At 41.9% G+C, this 25335-nt stretch overlaps 1 protein-coding gene across 1 annotated transcript in view; it reads right to left on the bottom strand.

Annotated features, from left to right (window-relative positions):
- The window catches only part of Efhc2 (EF-hand domain containing 2), a 203716-nt gene that overhangs the window by 34408 nt on the left and 143973 nt on the right, over positions 1-25335 (bottom strand). The gene's annotated exons all lie outside the window — the stretch shown is intronic.

Raw genomic sequence — 25335 nt, 5'->3', positions numbered from 1 at the left:
GAAACTAACTCAGTGCCCAAGAATCCTGAACAAATGATGGGAATTGAGATTTTATTTACTCTTCTACTATAGATTGCTCTTTCAGAATAATGACTTTTAATTCCTTCACATAATTCTGGTCTTTATCACAATCTTTGAAGAATTCTAAGTTCTCCTTATCAGGAATTTCTTTAGAATAGTGAAGCCATGGAAGTGTCCCATTCAAAGGACCTGCATTTTATCTATACCAACTTTCCAGGTTTTGGAGGCAGCCCATCAGTGCTACCAGCAAGGGAGCTCATGCGGTGACAGACAGCGTGACAGACACACAGGTCCCTGAACAGACGCTTCCAAGCGCATGGATCAACTCACATCCACAGACTGGTAAGGCCAGCTGAATCAAATGAGAGGAATAACAGAGTCCACCATCCATCATTTACTGAGGACTGGCCATATGCTGCCAGGTCCTCCTGCCATAGATTGTGCCACATGACCAAATAATCCATCCTATGTAACAAAAGCAAGAATGGGAGCCATGCAGTCCGGTTTCAAAACCTGTGCTCTTGCACATTTCTCTGTCCCCCTCTTCGACTGCACTGAGTGGGGTTCAGGAAAAGCTTCTGAAGGCAGTGAGGTTTTCAGGTTGTTTGTGGGTTAGTCCTGGGAATCGAACTGAGGATCTCCCACTTGGCAGGCAGGTGCTACACTACTGAGCTGTATCCCTGGCCTGGCCAGTGAGTCTTTGGCTGATTGTTTTATGGGCCTCTTTTCTCTTTATGTTACATGCTATGGTTTGAGTTTCTGGTTCGTTTTTGAGACAGGATTTTGCTACATAGCTCAGCTTAGCCTGGAACTTGTAATCCTCCTACTTCAGCCTCCTGAGTGCTGGGATTACAGGTATACGTTACCGTGCCCAGCTCATGCTATGATTTCAATGTGTTCCTTCAAGTTCATGTGTCAGAAACCTAATTTCCAAGTTCAAATACAAATACTGACAGTATTTGAATACTGAGCCTTTGGAAGGTAATTAGAATTAGAGGAGGTCATGAGGGTGGGGCTCCCGCAAAGTTGATGGTGGCATTAAAAGGAGACACAAGCTAGCATGCTTTTCTGTCTCTCCATCCAATGCCCTCTCCCATGTTATGATACAACAAGAAGGACCTGAACAGGCAGCAACATCACACTGTCGTAATTCCTAGCATAAACAGACTTGAGCTAAATATACTTCTTCTCTTTGCGAAAGACCCTGTCTCAGGTACTCTGTTATAGCAACAGAAAACAGGCTGACATAGGTCATACCTCTGCTTTGAAGACTGTCATTGGGCAACCCAAAAAGCTAAAGAGATGGGCTGGTGAGATGGCTCAGTGGTCTAAAGCACCTACTTAGAACAAGCTTAGCAAAGCACAGGGACCACGGTTCAATCCCCCAGCACCACATGCCAGCCAGCCCCGCCCCCTGGTGGGCTGAGCTGGCCACACACACACACAAATAAATAAATAATAAAAAAAAAAAGCTAAAGAGGGTATATACATTTCAAAACCTGGTATCAGATTTCAAAACCCTGACAGAGGGCTAACTGTCCACAGAGGAATCACTGCAAGATAAGGTCCTGCCTGGCTCATTTACAACATTGGGCAGAGAATCATCAGACCAACGCACAGAATGCAATACTACACCACCATTAGCAGTTTACTTACTGGTGCTTCCACAAACAAGGTCCCTGTTATGTTGATAAAGGCAATGTGTTCCCATGAAACTCAACATACAGGTGCATAGATAGTCACAGGAGAAAAACAACAACGCCAGAAGGATGCATGCGAAAACATTAGCAACATTATCCCTGATTGCTTAGATTTCTCTTTTTAAAACATGTATTTTTAATGAATCTTTGTATTAATCAAATATGGCTTTGACTGTCAGAAATAAAGACAATTCAAAACTGGATTGTTTTTTGTTTCTTTGTTTTTCCCCTTTCCGAAAAGAGAATACAGGGTGAGGCGGGACAAGTAGCACACTCCTGGGGACAAAGGGAAAAAACTGTATGCAGCGAAAAGTAGAAACTTTCCATGTTCAAAGTGGTTAGGATAGATATATAGTTACATTCTCTTACTGAATAGAGGGATTTGTTCTAATGGTGTTTGTAAATAGGATATCATGTCCACATCTTGTACAGGCATTAACCACTAGGAAGAATGTATGCAACGTGTTAACTATTGAAACTGTCCTACCAATTTGGTTTGAAACTGTCTCATTGCTATTTGTCTCTCAATAAAGTTATGGGAAAAAAAAAAGTAAAGAATTTCATGGGAAGTTCAAAAAAAAAAGAAAAGAAAGAAACTTTCCATGTACTTTTAACTAAACTTATTATGGCACCACCAGATCATAAAAGTTTATTTTCCTTTTCAGTGGATAAACTGAAATTCTCCTAGCCTCGCTGTAGTTAAAATTTATATCCGCTGGGTTTTAAATAGCACAGTTTCCCTGCAGCTTTACATCAGAGCGCTTCCGGCGAGCTGGGCCATCCCCTCACACCACCTTCAGTCCTGCAAGGGCACCAGAGGCGGCTCTAGCAGCAGTGTGCCACAGGGCTCTGCAGTGGGGCTCTCATCCTGGAGGCCCAAGTCTTGCCCAACACAGTACACTCCAATTTTTGGAAACTGTACTAACATGCACCTAACATGAAATTTATCATGCAAGACATCAGTCATGCTGCGCAACAGTCATCTTTTTCTAGTTCCAAACATTTTCCGCACCCCAAAAAATGTCATACCCACGAGGCGGTTACTCCTCCTTACCGCCTTCCCCCAGACCTCTCCTCTACTCAGTAAAACTAATCTGCTTTTTATCTCTGCATGTTTGCCAATTCTCAATATTTCACCTAAATGGAACCACATATGGTCAACACAATGTGTTCACGCTTCATCTATGTTGTAGCTGTATAAGTACTTCATGCCTTTTTGTGGCTGAATAGTATTCCATTATAGGAATGTGCCACTGTTAGTCAGGTATGCATTGATGGACATTTGGGTTGTACCGCTGCGAACAGTTCTGCTGCTACAGCCAGCTGTGGACCAATGTTTATTGATCGACTATTTCCAATTTAGGGAGCGTATATATACCCAGCAGTGGAATTGCTGAGCACACAGCTACTCGCCAAGGATCCACCAAACTGTTTCCTCACACACTACACTTTTCCTTCGCAGAAGAAACCACAAGAACAAAGGTCTAACTTTCATCAAACACAGCCCTCTCTCACCTGACACTTCAGAGTGAACCCAAATATGATCTGACACCAACATCTGGTTTCTCAGAACTTTTGTTGTTATTATTTGGTTGGTTGGTTGGATCTTTTTGTTTATTTGTTTTAGGTTTGTTTTTTTGTTTAAGACAGGATCTCACTATGTAATTCAAACCGACCCTGAACTCACTACATAGCTTGGCTAGGCCTCAAACTCATGGCATGGTGATCTCTCTGCCTCAGCCTCCCAAGTACTAGGATTATAGGCGTGTGCCTCTGTTACAGTAAACAGACCAGCCATGGAGATAAATGGCACTGAGAAGGTCTAGGAGGCAGTTTATTACATCATTAGGCTTGACTGGGATCTCTCCCAAAGAGTCAGAGCCCTGCCCAGAGTACTGGCGCTTTTGGGGGGGGGGGGGAGCACGGCAGTGGTACAGACGTAGATTTAGTGCATTATGACTGGAAGGTTGGGTGACATCATAGGGATGTTGTCAAGGGACTTTACATACCTCAAGTTACACTGCAAGGCCATCAGTTAAACAAGTATGGATTAGAGACTGGGCGTGGGGGCACATGCCTGTAATCCCAGCACTTGGGATGCTGAAAACAGGAGGATCACTATGAGTCCTGTCTATGTAATGAGACCCCGTAGACCCTGTACTAAATACATACAAAATAAAAAAATAAACAAGTACAAGTTACACAAAAGAAGTGCCCTAATATCAGTCTTATCCAGATATGTCTGCCTGATTTTGATGGGCATTCTTGGCAGGCTTTCTTTAAAATTTTAATTTCCCTTTCACTACCATACCCAGCTGATTTCAGTACTTCTTCCTCATCCACTTAAGGAAAATAAAAACATATTTTTAAAAGCAGTTATTAATTGACCTTGTACTTGCTGATTGATAGGAACTAATCTTAAGGATTTAAATGATTTTGTCCAACAATGCACTAGATTCCTGGCATTAACATTCTATAGAGTACAGTACTATATCTCAACAGCATTGTTCAGATAATCTTATAAGGGATACCACCATGAATCTAAAAATCATTAAAAAAAAAAAAAAAATCTCCAAGCTGCTCTACAGTACTGAGGTAACTATGCTGAAACATGAAATGCTAAACTACAAGACATAATTTTATTAAAATCTTCCAGTCAAGAGACTTGCTCTCTGCTGCCATTGTTGCTGCTACTCCTCCCTTTGCTCTTGCTGTCTTCTGCCGCCATGAACTGCTGCCCTCTGCCATGTGCCACCCTGCCCTGGAGCCAGCTGAGTACAGACTGAAGCCTCCACTAACTGTGAGCTAAGTAAATCTTTCCTTCCTTGATATTGCATGCCAAAAAAAAAAAAAAAAGTCTTCCAGTCAAGTAAGGATAAGTCAAAACTTCTTTTTCTAGCACTAAATCTTAGGGTATATTCTTAGATTTTAAGTCCTTAAAGTTTTAGGACTGTCTTTCAAATAAATTTTTAAAAACCACTTTGGGCACAAATAAGACCTCAAGAGCCTAAGTCTCTGGCCCTAAGTATTAACTTATGAGAAAAATCTGGTTGACCCTAAACCAAGCAGCAGTTCTGATGACAAATAGGTAGTACCCTTTCTCACTTCCTTCAATTTAGTTCTCATCAAATACATTGTGTTTTTCTTCCTCTCTCCAGAAGCTACTACACACCTCAGTTCATGGCCTGCCCCCTGTCAGCCTTCCCACACGTGCGGGCCTACACTGCCCATGCACAGTAGAAAGCTCTGCCTTGCTGTCACTTACACGCCAGCATAGCATAGTGCTGAACAGTTCTGCTGCCCGTCATTACAGGTTGGCAGGATTCGCTGGTGCAAAAGGTATCAGCGGCAGAGAGATGGAAAGATACATCAAGGTGGGGCCAAAACAATGTCTGACCAAGTAGATTTTGCAAAGGGCCAGCTGAAGTTCAGAACCATTTACAAAGTTCTTCCACCTCATTAAAGAACGAGACCATTACCTATGGCCACTTGGCCTGCACCCTGACCATCTCTAACGAGTATTGTACCTTTACAGACTTAGGGTATAAGGACTTTCCTCTGGAATTATGCAGCATGGTGGCCTTACTAGAGAGGACAAGGAACTCCAGGGGAAGGGGGAGAAGGGGACCACTGCTAAGAAAACCATTTCCTCTAGCCAGGATCACAAGCCTGTTTTCAACCGGGAGGTGAGGGGTTTAGTAGGAAAAGAATGAGCTTTCAAGTTACAGAGAGCTGGATTCAAATTCCATTCCATCACTAATAAATGAGAGATGTGGTAAATGAGTTAACTTCTCTGAACCTTTTGTAATCAGCAGAATTAAGCAACACCATTTCCAGCACAGAATTTTATTTTGCCACAGGAGTCAGAACGATCCTGTTCATAGTCAAATCACACTATTGTCCTGTTATAAACCCTCTTGAGGGCTTGCCCTCTTCCTCCAAGTAGAACTCAAAAGGCTGCTCCCTCCTCTGCTATCCCTAGAAAGTCATCCCTTCTAACCGCCCCACATATTTCCCTCCGAACCTGCCTTACTGTACGTTTTGTTCTTCCTCAAGTAAACCAGGTATGTTCCAAGCTCAGCACCTTTCCATTTGCTGTTCCTTCTAACAGGAATGTGCCTTCCCCAGTAAGTTACAGTTTGCTCCTTCACCTCTTTGGGGGCATCTCCTCATCGAACCAAATGTGAGCATCACCACTGGACCTTGCCTGACTCCCCTTGTTCAAAGCCGAACCCAGCCCACTACAATTCGACGCCCTCCCCCGATTTCCACTGCTCACTGCCATGTATCACACTAACCTCACATACAACTGTCTCATTTTGCAAGTCAGTTTCATCATTCCCCTGCCCGCCCTGACCGGAATGGAAGTTCCACAGAGGGCAAGGCCACTTGGCTACTTTGTTAACTGCTGAATCTGCAATAAAAACCCCTAGCACACAGTGAGGCCTGTATGATGATTTGCTGAAGAGATGCAAAATGAGGATTAAGTTAGCAAGGTATGAAAAGCATTTCGCCTAGTGCCTGGGACTACAAATGCTCCAGAAGGACAATTATTGATTCTTCTAATCATCCCACAATGGAGATCATTCTAAGTTGTATTCAAATGGAAAAGTGACTGCTCTTAAGGTGAGCCCATGTCAGAGGGATGGGAAATGTTTTTGATGACTTTGTAATCTTAGAATTCATTTGTAGGCTGCAAAAGGAAAATAACCTGACATGGTAACGTAAGGAGCTCTCGCTAGGCCTTCTTTACACACTGGAGAGAACACAAAAGCCACACAAATACTCAATTGTCATCAATCGAATTAGATGCCCTTTTTCATTCTGTTACAAATCGATACACTACATTCATTTTGGTCAGTTTTAATTGGCAACGGCGCCCAACATCTTTACTATATATTCTTCTAATTTGTGTCAAGTTCTTAATGACAAGCAAGTACACCGAACCTTGAAATAAATCCTTTTGAAACTAAAGAATCTTATGACAGTATAAATAACTGCTGTCAAATTCATCTGCCTTGTCAACTGATTTTCATGAGACATCTACATTGAAAATCACTGACCCTGTGTTCTTATTTAAAATAAATGTAAGCAGCTTATCGTTTTCTCTTTATTACCACTCTTTCTCATCTTTGTTCCACGACAAATATTATGGCTTTTCCTGTTTTGACATGTCAGTGAAATGTACATGGTAATTTTAATTTATTTAGTTTGGAGTCCATTATTGTTGGTGCATTCAACTTCAGAGCTGGTAAAATGTAGCCAAATAAAAAGATATTCTCCTGCAGTTGAGACCAACCACTGTACTTTTTTAACAGTCAATTCTTCATAGACGTGACATTTTAGGTGTGCTCTAACACAGTCATCTATAACTCTGTTACAATTTAGTACCATCCGCATTTAGACAAGTTAGGGTGTCAGTGATTTTTGTTGTTCTTGCTGCTCCTGGTTTTTATATCTGTGTCAAGCTTTTTCGTAGAGCAAATAGAGTTGGGATGATGATGACTACTTTGCAATGTGGGAAAAAAAGAGGGAAATACTCATTTCATTTTGAGGCAAAGTTCTTCATTTTGCACCACCCTCGTTTCAGTCACACCCACTCTATGTTCAGAGACCATCTGTCTCTGAGCACACATCATTTGCTGGCTTTTTGTTTTCAACTGCTCCTGACTTGGTTGCCTACAAGGCCATGGTGAGCTCGCCAACAATTAGGGAGCCTTATATGGAGGATGATTCCATAGGAACCTGCAGGCACTCGCTAATGATGCAACAGGCTGAAGGCAAGACCGAGCCTTTGCCCCCTGGGTACTTATAACCAACACAGTAACTCCAGACTTATGCACATCAGACAGTTATGAATAATAGGATTCTTCGTTCTCTTAAGACACACACTTTAAAATTTATTGGCTTCACTGTAAAAGTAAGATACTTTGAGTTATAGAGAATTTGGTTAGTAAATAAAGGATTAAAAAAAAGAAGAAGAAAGAAAGAAAAGACTTCACATGCCTGAGGCCCTGGGTTCTATGCTCAGCACCAAAACAAAACAAAAATATCATCCACGCATCTGCCACCCAAATTCAACCAAGTGAACATTCTCTGGTACATTTCTTTGCAGGCTGTTTTCAACATAGAGGCATTTCTCATTATTTTCTTAATAGTTGGACACATATTTTACAATCTTTCTTCACTTAACTAACACAACATTTCCACGTTATCACATATTCTTGAGAACAAAATGCTCACCCAAATGTCACATTAGCTATGTCATTGTTTTCTCCCAGCTTTTTAAATAAACATCATCATGAGCAACTATGCATGAATATCTGTCTTTATTAACAATTATTCCCTCCAGGCTGTGATTCAGAAGTACAATTAGTGGAGCAAAAGGAAGGAAACATTGAAGGATCTTGACACATAACGCTAAGTTGTTTCTACCCTCTCATCAGGAATTAGTGAGCTCATGGGAATGAATATTAGCCATTGTCAAAGTGTTTGCTAACTCACTGGGTCAGAACGATGTATCATTTCAATAGATTGATAAGTAATAAAACTTCAACATCTCTGTCTTCTTTAAGCAATTTTATTTCTTCTAGTGTGTTCTACCTGCATGTGTCCTTGATTCAGCTGTCTAATCATTCATTCAACAAACACTAACTGAACTCCAACTGTCAAACTGATGGAGAATAAGAGAGGAATAAAGTAGAATAGATTTGACCCTCAGCCCTGAGCACCTGGATCCCAGAGGTAATAACAGACCAAAAAGCAAGTCAAATAAACAAAACAAAACAAAGAGCTGCAATACAGAATGCCCAGAAGCTCCAAGAAAGCACCCTTCATCCAGTCTGGTACATGTGAAACACAGGGGAAAAATTCAAGAAGGCTTCAGAGCAGAGGTGGTAGTACAATCGGCCTTGAGGATGAAAGGCAGTTTGCAAATGGGAAGAAGGGCCAGGTCCGCAAAAACTGAAAGAGGGCAAGAAGACGGTACACTGGAAGAACTATACAAAGTACTGGGAATGGGAGCTGTCAGCAGTGCTCGGTGTACGGAAGACCCTGGCCTAAGGACTATATACGCAGCAACTCATTTACTCCTTAAGATGATCCAAAGTAGAACTTTGATTATTGCCATTGTCTTGATGAGGAACTAAAGCCCACAGAGCTTTTGTGACCTCCCCAAGGATGCAGAGCTACTCAGTGGTGGAACCAAGATTTGAACTAAATGTGCAAGGTTCTTAAGATGACTAAAACATAGGGGAAACAAAGCCAAAAATCAGTCAGAGAGCGGGAGGGCGGGGCCCCATCATGAAAGGCACACACGCAGGGGCCATGCTAGGATGCTTGGGTTTTCTCTCAGTGAAGGCCATCTTGTGAAGAGCATAGAGCAAGAGCCACAGGGACACAAGGGACAGAAGCAGGGAGCAATATGAATGGTACAGCCCTTGGGAAGAAATGGGCAGGTGGGTCATCCCCTGATGGCTCCCGCCATGACTGGAGGGAACCGACTAGAGCCAACAGCTGAGAAGCACAAGGAGAGACGAGTAGTGTTGGAAACACCCATTATGGAGAAAAGGAAAAAACACAGCTGGGCCTCAACTCCGGCTTTAACTCCTTCCATGCAGGGCTAACCTATCAGCTGCAAAGTCTCAGGCCTGCGGCCTGATTTCTGGCTCTCCCCTGGTGCTTTCCATTCAGCACTCAGCCATGCTCAGGTCGCTCCCAACTTAAATCAGCCGCAAACGCAGCCCTTGGCGTCCACCCAGTGCCATGCACGAGCTGGCAGAATCCACTGCCCACATGAGCCTCCCGGCAGCAAGGATCCGCAGCACAGGTGATGGGCAGCTGTCTGAGCCTTCCTCAGATTCCGGGACAATTAAGAAGGGGAAGAAAAATTCCAAGAAGAACATAATGGCAACTCCAAGAATTCCTCATTCATTTTAAGCATTCCTAATCAGAAAACCTAAAATCCAAAATGCTCTGAAATCCAAGACCTGTCAAATATCAAGCTGGCGTTCCAAAAGTTTTGAATTTCAAGCCAGGGATGGTGGTACACACTTGTAAATCCTGCTGCTCCAGAAGGCCAGGCAGTAAGATCACAAGTTCAAGGCCAATCTGGACAATTCACTGAGACTGTCTAAAAATAAAAATTTTAAAAGGACTAGACATGTAGTAGTGCCTGCCTGGCATGTGCAAGGCCTTCGATATAATTTCTAGTCATGGGGAGGGGAGAAGTACTGGGTTTTACAACACTCAGGATTTTGGGTTTTGGGCTAGGGATGTTCAACAGGTAAAGTCTATGCAAATATTTCCAAACTCAAAAAGCTGCACAATTTGAAGTACTTCTGGTCTTAAGCACTTTGGGAAAGAGATACTCCACAAAATGGGCACTCGAAGAAATAAATGGGAAAAGGAAAGGTGATCGTGTATCAACCTAGAGCAGACAGAATGTGTGATGAGGGCTCCAGGGGGCAAACAGAGAGTTTACATTTCTTGTCAAGACCTCTTCTAGCATATCCGCCCCCACATCTTGTTTTGCTTTTCAGTTTTTCATGTATTGCTGTTATTGCTACTTGTCTTCTGTGATGATGACTATGCTTTTGCTTTTAGATTCTAGAATTGAATTCAGATTAATTTGAAATTGCCTTAAAATATTATAAACCCACTGGGCATGGAAGCACACCACTGTAATCCCAGCACTCTGAGAAGCTGAGGAAGAAGGATCACAAGTTCAAGACCAACTCAGGTAATTTACTGACTTACTAAGACCCTGTCTCAGCATTTAAAAAGATTCAAGATGTCGCTCAAAGACTCTTCATTAATTCCCTAGTACCACAAAAATGAATATATGAATAGACAAACAAGCCTATATTTACCTAATTATCAAATATAAGGATGAAATACAATTTTACTCTCAGATGAAATGAGGAATTGAGCTTCTTTTTTCTACTGTCTCTTTCTAAATTTTGATAATTTTGTCTGTAGTATAAGCCAGTGCACTTGCCTTTTAAATTTTTTTAACAATATCACTCACTTCTCTGAAATGTTTTAGCTTTGGATTTACATGTAGAAGCACGTGTGTGTATGAAACCTATTTTAATGTTCAATGTTGCTCCAGTGTTTTAAGATGTGCCACTTGAGTTCACTGTGATTTTTTTCTCCTATTTTAGATTAATTTTTTAAAGTAATGTGCTATTTGAGAAATTTGCTAAAGGAACTATATTTTCTATTTTCCTTGAGATTTAAAAAACATTTCTATTGACCCATGAACAAAAAAATGCACTGCTCCCCAGTTTATTTACCCCCAGAGCTCTCGAGATTTAATCCACTACCTCCCCGCATTACCTGCGGCTGAGTCACTTTGGTTTGAGGTCACTGGTTCTGTTGCTAGTGATAGGATTTTTGAGCTTTGTTTTGTGTCAGTTTTGCTTTGAAGTTTTAAGAGGTTTTTCTTTCTTTTACATGTCCTTTAAAATTTTTTCCAAGGTATATTTAGTGACCTTTTGTCTTATATTTTGCTTGGAACATTGATTTCTTTCAATGTCCAGATTTTTTGTTTTTGCTTTTCTTTTGCAGTGTAGGAAAGCACTTTTTAGGGATGGAATTCTTAGCTCCATGGTAGAACACGGTAGAACACGTGCTTAGTTGGTAAGAGGTGCTGGCTTTAATCTCCAGCACTTCTGAAAACCAAAATTTTTTAAAAAATTATCTTTGACAGTTGCTTGAATTCTGTCTGTTCAGGTCACTGTCTCCATTTCTGTGCTCCTCAATTCCTTTGCTTCAGACCCTTTTGTAAGCTCTCTGTTTGGGAGTGTTTCTAAAGACAATTATCTGCTTGACGGCGGAGGCTTCGCCAGTGTCCGATCATCAGCTAGTGCCTCTCCTTTAACAGTGAATTCAGAAAATGTGTTTTGTAGATTTTAGTATGTCTATCCCTATTTTGGTCTGTCTACTTTTCAAAATGGCCTCTTCTTGCTGATGCAGATATATTTTGTTGTGACCATATCACAATTCCTCAGAATAAACAAAAACCAAAACCAATTTTTCACCCAATAAATCACATTCAAAATCTGCATGGGAATCCGGATTTAATTTTCCACTGTTTGTGGAACTTTACAAAGAGAGCTCTCCAGCACTCTGAGAGCTGGTGTGAAGCTGTGAAGCTGCAGGCTCTGCTGCAGATGCGGAGGGGTGTCTGCGTGCCTGGGGGAGCGGGTCCAGAAAAAAGCGGTTTGTGTCCTAAATATCCAAGGAAGTATGAATTTCCTAAATTTACTTAGGAAGGGAGGGAGGGGGGAGGTGGGGAAGAAAATAAACTTTGGAACCCAACAAGCCACATTTGGGTGGGAGGTTTGGTAAGGAAAGAAGAGGCGAAGTGGTTGAGTAAAAGCAGACGGCCTTGTCCCAGTGCCCTGACCGCTGACACTGGAATTTCAAAAGCAGCTCTCTGTGCGCAGTGGCCCCAGTGAGGCAGCTCCCAATCCGCAAAGCCCTTAGCAGAGGCCCTTCCCTAGGACCACTTAATGCGAGCCTGAGCCTCTGCGCACAGACAGCGTCCCACTAAGGTACCTGGCTCTCCTACGCCAAGACATAAAGCAAAGGGAAAGCAGCAAAATTCTATCAGAGAGCTTACATTTACTTCCTTACCAGAATATGATGCAGGAAAATGTCTTTAATTTTCAAACATTGCCTTTTAAAAAAAAAAATTGTTCTGGGTCTTGTAAGAAGAATTCTGAGCTTGGAGAGAGGGCACCCCTGTATTGAGGATTAAATCACTAATCTGAATTAGAAGTCACAGGCACAACCCAGGCAAACCACTCGACTGCACTTTGACAGTGGGGGGAACATTTTAAACTTTCCAACATCAGTAAGAAATCATTTTCAGGCCAGATAATATCACAACTTATTCTTGGCTCCTTGTTTTAAACATTATACTCTTAAAGCCTATGTCATGAATCCTAGTGTGTAACCACGGAGCGTCAGCCCTAAATATAGCAGTCAAAAGTAATAGAAGAAATGTATATGCTGATAGCTACCAATGGAAAGTACTTGTGGCTCTGAGAAAAAAATAAATGAAGTATGCTCACCTATGAAGTGTTTTACGTTTCTACTTAAAAAATAACCAAAAAAAACGAGCATAAGTCAATTAAGATAAAATATGAAACAGGAAGGCTAGTTGTCAGGCACAACCCTCACTCCTGCCACTTCGTGGCCAGGCCATATTCTTTGCTTCTGGAGGGAGTAAGCTGCCCTGTCAGGTACCAGCGCCTCATCCCTCTCCAATCACAGACCTGTTGTTTATAGGGTCCAACCCACACAGAGATGATCTGCTGCACCAGTAACTATAGCTACAGCTGCAGTCACTTCATGCCCTGCCTGTTGCAGGGGTAAATTAAACCCGTATGGAGGCAGGAGTCTGTGCCTCAAGGGGCAGTGAGTTTGCCACCTCTCTTGGAATGCTGCTCTACCCCCCCCGAAAGACTTCACCCTCTCAGCATCTGCACCCTATCTCATGCAACTCCACTGTTTCAGTCTCTAAAGAAGCCCAACTTCTTTCCAGTTCCCTGACAGTGAGGTCAGCCACAGGGCTTGTTCTGAGCAACAGAAAGTTGCAGAAATTAAAGAGTAAGAGACCTCATTCAGAGGTCTTACATGCTTCTCATTCACTGCCTGTACCTCTGTCATCACCATGAGAATGACAGGTACAGGCGAACTGCTGCTCTTTAGAGAAGAATGACAGTAGAGCACAGTGGTGGGGAACCCATGGCACGAGTGCCACAACAGGCTGTTTGTTATCACTGAAAGCTCAAGGTTCGCCATCACTGGCATAGGGATTTGGGTGGACCAGACCAAAGTTCTGAGTCATAATCATCACCATCATTGTTGAGTAATCATGGGCCGTTTTCCCTACATAATTTCCCAGCACACAACACACAGACAAAACCATCAACATGGATGCAGAGGTTTATGAACTAAGACTAAGGCAACCCACATAGTCCTCCTCCGTATTAGCTTGAGATAAACCAGGTATCTTCTGGCTCAGAAGCCACTTTTGTTCTGACCATTATATAAATCCCTCCCTTGCTGACCTGACCACTACCCAACACATGTACTGTACTAAGGTCCTTAGGCAACTGCATTCTGCAGTCCTCAATTTGGCCAACACTTTCTTTGGTCTCATGACATCTTGCCGCTGAGTCTCATATACTGGGGCCATGTTGTTCTGGCAGGCAGAACACAGCTGCCCCAGATGGGCCCAGCCCACATCAGCTGAGCCCCAGCCAACCCACAGATCTGTCACCTGAGTGAAGGTTTCTTGTGTGACACAGGCAGCAGCAGATTAGACGAATACACGCTCCCAAGTCCCGCCATCTTGCACGCCTCTCCGTGGAGAGGTGAGCAGGAGACACAGCCAGCAGGGGCTCAGCCCTGGATGCTGCAGGGGGAGGCTACTGACACCACCAAGCACTGACCAAAGGATCTTCCTTAAGGGTGGCCAGAGAATATCTTTCTTGGGCTCTGCTTTACAATCCCTTACCGTTAGCAATTGGTTTATTGTTGTTTTAGAAACACCCTAAGTTCTGTAAGGGTTCCGTCTTAACCTGTACTGACTGTGGCTGACTGCTAGGAAATGTCCAGAGCTCCAGAACCTGACAACACACTGTGGGTCAGCCGCACCCGGACCCACCATTCTTTCCTAATTGTGTGTTTCCTTTTACTGTCATTATCTGCGTGTCTGTTTAAGGTTGCAAAATTGTTTGTAAGGCTTTGGAACACACCTTAATTTGCTTTCTGAAATAAGGCAAAGTTGGCATAAATATAAAAATAAATGCAATAGTAAGAAGAGAAAACAAAGGGAGAATTACCAAGAAACTTCAAAGAACCCTATTCCTACTGTTCCCATTCCACAAGACAATTTTCCGGGAAAGGCAAAAGCAAGAAAATAAGAAAAAGTGGGTGGAGAAGGCTGCTTTGCCACTAAGGGGCACATCCAGGCTTTCTACACCCAGAGTGTAACGGCCATGTGGCCTGGGGAAAGTGGACCGTACGTCCTGGATATTTTGTGCTGCGGGATGCCTTGCATGATGGTTCATCTAAACTTCTCAATTATTCTTATTTCACAGATGAAGAACTGAGGCATTACACAGGCAGAAAGAACTGTCAACTTCAGGTGGCTTGAAAGAAAATCTTTTTTTTTTAATTTTATTTATGTGTGTGTGTGTGTGTGTGTGTGTGTGTGTGTGTGTGTGTGTCCAGCTCAGCCCACCGGTGGGTGGCGCTGGCTGGCATGTGGTGCTGAGGGATTGAACCACGGTCCCTGTGCTTTTAGTTTGTTCTAAGTAGGTGCTTTAGACCACTGAGCCATCTCACCAGCCCCTTGAAAGAAAATCTTAACAGATGATGCAACTGCTAGATTGCCTGGTGCAAACCTGACCCCGGGTAACCTGTTAGCCTCTCTGCTCTTCAGTGTCCCCACTTGCAAAATGGAGTATGATGGCACCTCCCATGTAGGCCTACTGTGTGGAGTAAAGTTGGTGGCGCCAACATGTTAGGTATGAATATAATTATTAGTAAGTCAAAGAACTAAATGCCCTTCAAGAAAGGCCACAGTAAAAAATAAAAAAATACGAAAAAGGTCCACAAAGGTACCTCAGCGGTGTAAGCACCTGCCTACGCAAGCGCAAGGACCCAAGTTCGATCCCTGGTACCACATGCCGTTCCAGCCCTGCCCCAGGCCCAGCGAGCCTGCCACCAAGACCGGGCGTGGTGGTACACGCCCGTAATCCCAGCTCTGGGGAGGCTGAAACAGGAGGATCGCTACAAGTTTGAGCTGAGTAGTGAGACCCTGCCCCAGATACATAAAAAAAGAAAAAGAAAGGCCGCGGTAAATCAGGAATCCCTTATGAATCAGACCTTAACTATTGCAGGAGTCAAAAATAAATCAAAACAAAGGGCACCACCTTTGCTCATTCATTCTTCAACTAATAGGTATGTGGGAACCCAAAGCCATGCCAGATGGCAGTAAGCGGAAGTGCAGTGAGTTCAGGGTCAGGGACCGCTGAGAGCTGAGGCAGTCAGGACAGAACAAGATGGCAAAGGAGAGACTCCTCCAGCAGCACAAGAGCGCGTGTCCCAAGGTCAGCTCACACCCCTCACACCCCTCACACCCCAGGGGCTCTCTCGCTGGCTACAGGACCCGGCACATGACAGACGCCCATTACATGTTGAACGAATGACAAACTAGCACAGTCCATTCTGCACTGTGGAGTGCACTCACCACGCCCCATCACTTAGGTTACAAAATTCCCCTGAATGAAAAGCAGTGAGGCAGGGTTTGCCCCAAAGGTGGTGCCGATGTAACTGTCCCCCCGTCCTGATGTATCCTCTTACTTGATATCTCACTGTTTACATCATAATTCTCCCTCTGAAGAACTACAAATTAGCATTTACATACTGTTCCCGTGCTTCAAACAGAATCTGGATTCTAATTAAAGAAGAAAGCATGGGCGGCACAAACAAGGTCATTTGTTACCAACTATGTACCCACATAGCTGCCTGGCTTTTATTCATAGAAACTTCATTTAGAAAACAGATCATTAGCACATTGTATTTTGGATGAAATAGCAGTTTCACTGTTAATGATTTACCCACTCCCGTAAGAATATAATCATGGAAAAAGAAATAAACACTATATATATATATATATATATATATATATATATATATATGGAATTAGTCCTTTTTCCACTCTTTAGAAACATAAAAAATACTCTATCTGTTTTGGCACAACATTATATAGTTTGTTTATTCTGAAATGCCAAGAATTTTTTCTAGCAATAAAGCTTGAGGTTATAAGAATGGATACTTCAAAAATAGAAAGAGAAAAGCCTGAGAGTGATTAAGCGTTTTAAGCAGTGTGGTTGATTTTAACTAGGACTATATGATCCCAGGCAAATCTACTTCAGCATAAGTGTTAATAACAATGTGACATTCCCTAATAATAATGTGTCCAGTCAGTATTTTCCCCAATGTAATTTAAGAGACTTAAGGCATAGGAGAGAAATTATGTGTGGCAAAAACATAGACTAGGCAGCAATTAAAACTCAAACTCCTGGCTGAGTTTGCAAAAAGAAAAGGAGAGAAATGTCCCTAGATACAAAGCAAAGAAGGAGCTGACGGCCAGAGAGGATGGCATGCAAGCTAATAGGGAGCAGCTCCGGAGAGGTAAGGAGCACACTTAGGTAAGAGCTTAGAGTGTGTGTGTGTGTGTGTGTGTGTGTGCGCGCGCGCGTTGGGTTTTTTCAATAGTGGGGACTGAACTCAGTGATTTTCTACCAGTGAGCTACATCTGCAGTCATTTCTTCAACTTGGACATAGGTTCTCAGTTAAATTGCCCCAGCTGACCTCTCACTTGGGATACTCCTGCCACAGCTTCCCAAGTGGTTGGGAATACAAATATGCATCACTGACTGCGTCTGACAATGTTTAGCATGTTAATGTTCACTGAGGCATGAGACACAAGGCCTCTAGACCTGGAGAGTAGGAATTTGAAACTGCTACACATAAAAAAAAATCTGCACAGAAAGCCAGAACTATAAAAGGCTGCACCTGAAGTGAAAGAAAGATTAGTAAATGACTCAGCCAAGAAAGATGACAAAGAGGCTTTGTCAGTTGAATCTCCAGGTTCGAAAAACCTTTAGTTAGTAGAACTCAAAGCCAACATTTTACCTAATAAGAACTTGGAATACAAGTTTATTTTACCCACTTACTACATAAAGCTCAAAAGCAATAAATTAACATCAAAATTAAGATGAAATATGACCAGTTTGTAAGTCACCTGAAGATTTTTCTGGATATGAAAAGTAATGAGAAAAAGTCTGAAGGAAAATGATATTTGTATAGTCTCAAAATATCTCTATCAAGGCATTTATTAACTACAAAAGGAAAGGGTAACTTCAAAGTGGAGAAACCCAGGAAACACCAATGATTAAGGTCTACACGCCAGTAAAAAGACAACACCAATGATCAAGGTCAACAGGCCAGTAAGAAGGCAACACCAGTGACCAAAGTCAACAGGCCAGTAAAAAGGCATACCAACATCACTAGCCCTTCGCTAAGAGACTCTGAAGGAATCAAACATCATTTGTATGGTATTTTGCTAAAACATACATAATCTCAGTCTAACTAGGGGAAATCATCAGACAAATCTAAAGCAAGGGACATGCTATAACATAACTGATTTCTATTCTTCAAAAGTATGGTGGTCGTAAAAGACACGGAAAGCCTGAGGAATGGCTATGAGCACAAAAGACTAAGAAGCAATGACTCCATTCAGGATGAGACCCTGGATGAGAGACCCTGGAGTGACACTAGAGGAAAAACGAGTGACATTCAAGTAGATGGTTAGCTCACAGGATTGTCCCAAAGTTGGTAGAGAATAAGACCATCAGATATCAGCATTAGGAAAAGCTGGAGGGGGCACTCTCTGTGCTATTTTTGAAACTGTTCTGCAGAGCTACAGTTAGTTGAAAATAAAAGTTTTATTTAAAAAAATCTACACCAAAGAATCACAAAAGGAAGCAAACATCCACTAGTGAGCATCAGCAGATAAAACAGGACTAGTCGTACCGCTAAAGATTAGGGACAAGCAAACAAAAAGAAGTTATGGAACATGGCATTGTTATGTTGAAAATTATTCAGGCTAGAAAAAACATGCAAAAGTCATTAACAAAAGCATGGGATAGTTGTGAAGAAGTATGTATCTCATGATACTCCTGATTTCTGCTGGTCTACTGAAAGGAGCACTTCATGCTTAAATTTTTTTCTTCTCTTTTTAAAATTTCTTATAACCTTTTGTGACCAATTTTGTATATTTATATCTGGTAATCTAAACAACTAATTTGAAGACAACATTATGCAATATAACAACCACTGTTGAATTCCTATCATTTTGTTTAGTGAAATTCTGTATCATTTCCAATGTCATTTTTTACTATTTTTTATTCTTCCTCCCTCCCCCATACCAGGGATTGAATTCAAGACCCTGTGCTTTCAGGAAAGCACTTATTCTACTGAGCTATCTCCACAGCCCACTGCTTTTTATTTCTTAAAAACTAAATACAAAAAAAGACACCAAAAAGAAAGAAAGAAAGAAAGAAAGAAAGAAAGAAAGAAAGAAAGAAAGAAAGGAAGAAAGAAATATGTATCTCCACCAAATAGCTAGAGCATACAGCAACTGAATCAGTGGACTGAAAGATTTAAGGAAAATTGAAAAAATGCAGCGCAGAATGAAAAAAAATATAAATAAATAAAAACAATGACAGACAAGACAATGAGCAAAGAGTTAGAGTTTAGGAAGGAAAACAGAGAAAACAAACAGTGAAGCTAGTCAAAAAATGTATGACTCAAAGTAATTCTCAAACTCCAGAATTACAAACAACCCCAAGATACTTTGTAAGGAAATTGCGGAAAGTCAAACAGGGAAAGGCAACCAAAGGGAAAGAAAGCATCCGACCACAAAGGAATAATTATATTAATAAGAGATTTATAACAAGTGACAGTTGAGGGCAAAATAGAACAATATCTTCAAATGTCAAAGGAAAATGATTCCAAATTCAGACTTATTTACTCATTTAAACTTCAAAAGAGGAAAAAGATCCATTCCCAAAATCAAAGAGTTTATTCCCAGAAATAAAAAGCAAGTCTCAATAAATGTCAAAGATTCAGTATCCTTCAAGCCATGTATTTCAACAAATGTAGTTAAAAAAAGCAAACAAGAACTCAAAGTTACACCTCAAAAATAATTGGATATTTAAAAACAAACTTTCATATAATTATACAAAATTGTTTTGGAACTTCTTTATTGTAAAACAATACCAGAAAATATTTACACATGAAGGAAAAATGGGAGATTGAAAATGGTAGAGCTGGCTAGGCTGGTGGTGCACGGCTGTAATCCCACACTTGGGAAGCTGAGGCAAGAGGACCCTTGCGAGTTCGAGACCAGCCTGGGCTGCACAGTGAACTCAAGGCCAGCCTGAACTGCATAGCAAGACCCTGCCCCAGCAAAACAAATCACAGCAGAGTAAAGACCACCAGCAAAGCAATCTCTAGGAATTAAGAGGGAGCTGACAGTAAGACTGACAGAAACTTCAGAGAAGCTAGAGAAACTGAGCACCATATAGAGAAAAGAATGAAGTCATCTTGGAAAAAAGTAACTGGCTCCTGGAAGGGGAGCTAGCTTAGCTAAGAGAAGGTAGCTCAGAGAGGGTCAGAAGCTTCAGGCAGAAACAGTAGACCGCACTGGCAGCGCTAGCTCCAGGTAAGGTCCACAGTTACAGTAAACTGAAAAAAGAAAAGTGACTTTTTCCACATGGCAAGCTTGGGGCTGGGGAAATGGTTCAGTGGAACAAGTGCTTCCCTGGCAAGTGCAAGGGGCTGAGTTCAATGCCCGGTTCCGCAAAAAAAAAAAAAAAAAAATTACCTCATCCCACATGGCAAGCTACAGTTGGAGAAGAATCCAGCACAGCACCTACCTCATTTGACAGTGTTTCATGAGGAGCCATTTTGGAAAGGGGTTCACTGTTTAAGACTGAGCTACAAAACAACTGTGCTTCAGGGTTTCCAGGGTTACCCTACTGCAGTGACAGGGTGGGAGACGGGACCAAAAGACAGTCACAGAGAGGCAGACAGACCCCTGAAAAGTTTAAGCTCGGGCTGGAAAGGACACGGGGAACTGTTCAGAAAGTTAACAAGCCAGGCTGGTCAGGGGTGGCTTTCCAAGAGGACTGGGTCTGAAAGCGCTGGCATGAAGTTGAGTGGTCTCCTGGACGCTCCCCTCAACCCTGCTGCCTACAACAATGAAGAGCTCAGTGGTATGTTTATTTTCTCCATCTGTCAAGGAGGGATGATACCTCACAAACCCACAGGCCATAAAGTTAGGTAGAAAAAGCTGGGATGAGGGGCAAACAGAAGGGCATGGCAACCGGGAAGTCCTGGAGTTAATGCAGTCCTACGGTGGGTCCCACTGACAGATCATACCCAGTGTGCAAGGGGCAGGATTCAGCATCCACAGACACAACTGTGAGTGGGGAAACAAAACAGGTCTTAGTACGGACTCCTTATCCCCACCTTATATGTGGTACATTGCAAAGCTGTGGACCCTGGAAATAAATAAACCACTCACTAAAAATTAAGAATTTTTTAGCCTCTCGTCCTCTCTCCTCTCCCTTCCCTTCCCTTCCCTTCCCTTCCCTTCCCTTCCCTTCCCTTCCCTTCCCTTCCCTTCCCTTCCCTTCCCTTCCCTTCCCTTCCCTTCCCTTCCCTTCCCCTCTCCTCTCCTCTCCTCCTCCCTCTCCCTCTCCCTCTCCCTCTCTCTCTCCCTCTCTCTCTCTGGTTTTGGGGCCTTTTTCCTTTTTCTCTTTTTTTTCCTTTTGTTGTCTTTCATTTTGCTCTCTTCTCTTACTTATTTATTGTTTTCTGTTACTACTTTAATTCTTTTTTTGCTTTGTCTTCTTTTTAACTTTTGAGACAGGTCTCGCTATGTAGCTTGGGATGGCCATAAACTCACTACACAGCCCAGGATGGCCTCAAACTCATGGTGGTCCTCCTACGTCAGCCTTCCTTCAGCTGGAATTACTGGTGTGCACTACTATACTTGGCACATCTGTTTCTGTAATTCTATTAATTTTCTTGTGCTCCTTAATAGGATCCTTTAGCTCACTTTTCTCTCTTCTCATCTTCCTTCTCTTCATTTTTCAAATTCTTTCAATTTCCGCTTCACTCTCTCCACCTTTACTAATATTACCTTTAAGTTTGTTCATCTTTAGTTATTTAGATGGCTCTATACTACTATTATTGAATTCTTTTCTATTACTAATAATGATGGTATAGTTGTTACACTTAGTAGCTACTGTATGCTAATATCTGGTTTGGGTTTGGGTTTATAATTACAGATCCTTCTCCGTTGTTAAAGGTGGCACAATGATAGCTGTTACTGGTTCTTAGGGTATGTCAACAGCTTGTCTTGGACTCTATCACTGCTGCTGATTCTGTTGCTGTGGTCAGGAGGGCATAGTTGCTGCTATTAACTGCTTTTTGCTATATGCCAATAACTTGTTCGACTTCATGTCATCGATAATAGCCCAGTTCATTCCCAAAGAACTGGGCGGAGGACCAGTTACACCGCACCCTCCCAACCCAAATTTACAGCGGGGCCTGAATCCACAGGCAGAAACAGGGCTACAGTGAGTTAGCCACATCCACAGCACACCGCGGGAGAGCAGATGCAGACCAAAAAGAGCTCGGCGCTCGCAGCAAAGCCCTTCACACAACCACGCTGAAACACTTGGCGCTCCAAAAGCAAAAACGCAGTAACTCCCAATTTCCCAAATCTGATCTGTGGGCTATCATCAATGAGGGATACAAAATGATAGAAGAGACAAAATGCAAAACACATAACACTAAATCAGTAAGGTTTTCAGCGAGCTGAAAATGGACTTAATACACAAAACAATCAGTGAGCTTTGCAAAAGACCCATGAAAAGCAAAGACTTAAAAATAGTTAGAGGGCCAGCTGAAATGCTCAGCGGATTAAAGTGCAGGGCCAGGGGTTCAATCCCGCGCCTGCAGTGCCGGCTCCACCCCCGGGGCGTGCTGAGACAGCAATTGACACTGGGCATGGTGGCGCGCGCCTATAATCCCAGTTCTTGGGAGGCTGTAAACAGGTGGATCACTACGAGTCTGATCTAGTGGTGAGACCCTGAACACCCTGTAGACCCTTTCCTAAAATAAAATAAAATAAAATAATAAAAAATAAAAAAAAGTTAGAAACCAAAAAAGCACTTAAAAGGTAAACCCCTTAGAATTACAGCACTTCTCAAAACAAACCTTAAAAGCCAAGAGGGATTAAAGCAAAGTGTTTCAGTCCCTAAAAGAAAACAACTCCCAACTGAAACTAATATATCATGTAAAACTATCTTTTGAAATTGATGGAGAATAAGGTCTGTTCATGACAAATAGCCACTTAATGAATTCATGACCACCAAACCAGCACTCCAAAAATTCTGAAGGCTGTCCTAGAAAGAGGACATGAAGTCAGCCATGCAAAGAAGGCTAATGGAATAAAAAGAGTTAAGCACAAGGGGGTGGGAGCAATCGGCAACAGGAAAATAGTCCAATGACAGGAAAAAGTTAATAAAGTTAATGCCTTCCAAGAATAGTTCTCAGTCTGATTGGTCTCAACTCCCCAGTCAAAAGACACACACTGGCAGACGGGATCAAAACACCAAACCCATCAGCATTCTGTATACGAGGATAGTAAACACTAAAACTATAAAGCAGTACTTAGAAGGCAAATGAAAGCCTTAAGTGTATTTCTTAGAAAACACTGAAAATCAGTGAAACAAATGTCCAATTCCAGAAGTTAGAAAATAAACACAGAGAAAGTATAAAGAAAGACATAATTTAAAAAAAGAATAAGAATCAATGAAATGGGGCCCAGGGACACAGCTCAATAGAATAAGCACTTGCCTGGCAAGCACAGGGTCCCGAGTTCAAGGCTCAGTAATGAAAAAAAAAATCAATGAAATGGAAAGTTAAATTTATTTATTATTTTTTAATTTTATTTATTTATGTGTGTGTGGACAACTCAGCCCACCAGGGGGCGGGGCTGGCTGGCATGTGGTGCTGGAGGATTGAACCACGGTCCCTGTGCTTTGCTAAGCTTGTTCTAAATAGGTGCTTTAGATCACTGAGCCATCTCACCAGCCCCGGAAAGTTAAATTTAAAAAGAGTTAAATGCAACTAAAAGACCAGGTATGGTGACACACAACTGCAACCCCAGCACTCTGGAGGCTGAGGCAGGGAGATCGCTGTGAGTTCCAGGCCAACCTGGGCCACACAGTGAGTTCAAGGCCTACCTGAACTGCATTGTGAAACCCAATCCCAAAATACAAAATAAAATAAAATATAATGAATACAACTAAAAACTAGACAAATAATTAACAGAATTGATTGAAAAAGAAAAGGCACAAGTCAACAATAATAAGGTTAATAAGGCAATACAGTTTTTAAGTTAGATGACATGGAAGATCATTTCAAAACCAACTGTAGAAGAAATAGGCCGACAAGATAGCTCAGCGGTCTAAAGCGCTTGCTTAGGCAAGCTTAAGCAGGCACCATATGCCGCGCCAGCCCCACCCTCAGGGCGGGTTGAGCCGGCCCCCGCAAAAATGCCAGGGAGATAGCGCAGTAGCACAAGTGCCTATGCCTGCCTGGCAAGCATAAGATCCTGAGTTCTATCCCCGGTACTGCAATAAATAAATAAATAAATAAATAAATAAATAAATAAATAATCCTGTCAAAAGAAGAAATAAATATCTCAAGTAAGACGAACACCCTTAGAGAACGTGAGTCATCAGTCAATTTGCCCACAATAAACAGCATCATATGGTTTGACAGATTAATTTACACAAATCTTCAGAAAACTAATAGCACTTTCCTTTGACAAACTGCTCCAAGAAACAGTGAATGTCCTGAAACCCATGTTACAAGATTAGGATACAATACTATTATTTGAAGTGGACAAACATAGTGTGAGAGAAAAAGTATAAGTTTTTTCTTTCATGAACAAAGATGTGAAAATTCTAAATAAGACAATGTATCTGTAAAAACTTATGACAAGCTTAGTACTTGAGAAAGAAATATTAAAAATATCACTTTTAAAGTCAGGAAAAGATAAAATAACTATGGTTGCTGTTTATCCGCCATGTTGCCTTTTGTAGGTGAGAGCCAAAATAAGAAAAACAGAAAAGATATCATGCCAGGCTTGGTGGCACATGCCTGTGATTCCAGCATGTGGGAGGCTGAGGCAGGAGGACTGCCATGCAGTCCAGGCCAGCCTGGGTGACATAAGCAAGTTCAAGGGTAGTGTGCACTACAGTGAGCCCCTGTCTCAAAAAAAGGAAAAGGAAGGGGAAGGGGGAAGGATTGGAGGGGGAGAGAATAGGCAAGGAGGGGAAGAAAGGGACTCATAGATTAAGAAGGATGAAGCCAATCTGAATTATTTACACTTCATGTGATGCTGTCTAAAATAAAGTCTAAGAAAAGCTATAGATTTTGAGAACTCAAAACAAAATGTGATAAATGCAAAAGAAATAGTAGAAGAAAACCATACGATAACAGTGATCAACTATGAAATGTGATTTTTAAGTAAAAAGACACTGTTTATAATAGCACAAAACTATAAAGTATTATAAAACAAGATATACTATATTCATAGATGAGTTTATTTCATAGTAATGAAAATTCTGCCCCAAAATTAATCTAAAAATCCAATACATGGATCCACTCATAACTTGTCAATTTGTCTTTATAGAGCAAAACAAAGTAGTCATAAAATTGATATGAAAACTTAAAAACCTAAGGGGATATTTAAAGAAGAAAATAAAAATTTGGGGTTGGGGAGATGGCTCAGTGGTCTAAAGCACCTACTTTGAACAAGCTTAGCAAAGCACATGGACCGCAGTTTAATTCCCCAGCACCACATGCCAGCCAGTCCCCAGTCCCGCCCCTAGGTGGGCTGAGCTGGCCACATACACACAAATAAATAAATAAAATA

The sequence above is a fragment of the Octodon degus genome, unplaced genomic scaffold (genome assembly GCF_000260255.1).
Source record: "Octodon degus isolate 3935 unplaced genomic scaffold, OctDeg1.0 scaffold00223, whole genome shotgun sequence".
Taxonomy (NCBI): domain Eukaryota; kingdom Metazoa; phylum Chordata; class Mammalia; order Rodentia; family Octodontidae; genus Octodon; species Octodon degus.
This window is presented reverse-complemented; position numbering and strand designations above follow the sequence as displayed.